Genomic DNA, 1,852 nt, shown 5'->3' on the forward strand with positions numbered 1-1,852 from the left:
ACTGGAAAATAACACAAAAACATAAAATTAATAATATTTACAATAATTACTGTATATATACTGGAAGTAGTTTGTTTTACTAATATTGCTAATTAGGGCAGTTTCAATTTTGACAATAAAACAATAATCTATCTTAAAACATGATAGATTATTTATAATAAATTAAAATCGTCCCTCCCCACAATAAAGCATAAATATAAATATTATTCTATACCTTCCTGGTAATACTCTTAGTGCTCTCTCATATATTAGGTTGACTGCTGATGAGTGGGCGTGGTCACTCTTAATCTGCTTGTGTTCAATGTACTTTATCCAGCACTTTACACTGTAAGGATGACGTAGTATTTCTTCTTCAAAAGGAATGTCAGCATTTTCCTATTGTTATTGTTAGTAAGGATCAGTTCTTGGTAGCTTACAAAGGATATGTCTTTCTTTTCTCTGGTTGATTTTTCCGACCCACTTTCCTCCATGTTTTATCCGTAATCTAAACTGTATATTTCCGTATTCGAGAGATGACGCTGATTTAAATTTTCTACGCATGCGCAGTTCATTGAGTTCAATTGTATTATCTATCTATGGTTCAATCAATCAAAATAATTGAAAATTCAAAATAAATTCTCACAACAAAGCAGCAGTAATAATCTTAAAATTCTAAGTCTAAAAGTACAAAATTACTTTAGCACTACAAAAAACTACCAAAAATACTAATCTACCAAAAATTTTAATCAAAAAACAATAACAGCAATACTAAAATTATGGCCTACAATACTTTGTTCTAATGTTACTAGCAATGTCATTTGCTCCAATTTTTTCCAGTGCTATAGCTAATGATGACCAACTGGGACCTCCTTTCTCTCTCACTTTATCTTCTGATTGTAGCCAGGCAGCCATGCACTCCATTAGACACTTCTTAACATTTCCTCGACAATTTTCGTCAATGGCTCCCAGTGTATGATAGAACAATCCTAAGAGAACACCCAATGTTTTCCACTGACTATAGTCAATTGACATTAACTCTTCAAAGACATCATCAAGATCCCTAATGTCTATAGTATATTAATGACATGTTTCAGTATCTTAATAACATCAAATTACACACAGCAAGGGTCACTTATAGATAGGTTGCAGTAGGCGTGGCCAATCATTACGTCCGCCATGTTGGAGTACAACTCGGAGTACAAGTGCAATAATAATGTCATGACTTTTGTTACAATTAGCTTTTTAGGAGCTAATGAGCTGGAACAGAAACGCTGATTGATTGACCTAGGTAGCTGCGGCAGTGAGAGAAAAAAAGAAGTATGTGGAAACACTTATTATTCATGTATAATAATTAATTGATTGATTTTATGTTATGAATATTTAATGAGAAAATGGCAGTATCTTCTCTGTAAATGGTTGTATCCTCTCTGTGAATCTGGCGCTATAAGAGCTCTATTTTCCGTTATTCACTTTATAATATCTTTCACACTTATCAGGGTTGTTACATTTGGAGGTCCCACCGAGATAGAGCTAAGCAGATTCACGAGGATTGAAGATTGGATTGAGCACATGCCATCAGCATGCCCGTGACTAAGGCTGAGCTGAAGCAGCAGCTTGATGAAATCAGAGCTGAGAGGGATAGCATGAAGATTGTTTTAGTTAAGTTGGAGGAAGAAAAGAAGCAGACAGAACGTTCGCTAGAAGATACAGAGGCAGAGCTTACTACTGCCCAGGAGAAGCTCAATTCAGTTGAAGAAGAGCTAAGGAGAGTTAAAGATACTGAGGAAGCCATTGTTGAGCTGGAAGACAAGGTGGACAACTGGAGTGGCAAAGAGAGGAGGCAGACAAAGGTCACGAGATGTCTCTCCTAGTA

The 1,852-nt window shown here is 35.6% G+C and overlaps 1 long non-coding RNA gene across 1 annotated transcript; it reads left to right on the plus strand.

Annotated features, from left to right (window-relative positions):
- Window positions 1-1,102: 1,102 nt before the first annotated feature.
- LOC109590145 (uncharacterized) lies at window positions 1,103-1,293 on the plus strand. The gene is made up of 2 exons (XR_002189173.1): window positions 1,103-1,181; window positions 1,226-1,293. It is a non-coding gene; the product is annotated as an uncharacterized LOC109590145 (long non-coding RNA).
- The last annotated feature ends 559 nt before the right edge of the window (window positions 1,294-1,852 follow it).

This window comes from Amphimedon queenslandica, unplaced genomic scaffold (assembly GCF_000090795.2).
Source record: "Amphimedon queenslandica unplaced genomic scaffold, v1.1 AMPQUscaffold_10446, whole genome shotgun sequence".
Taxonomy (NCBI): Eukaryota; Metazoa; Porifera; class Demospongiae; order Haplosclerida; family Niphatidae; genus Amphimedon; species Amphimedon queenslandica.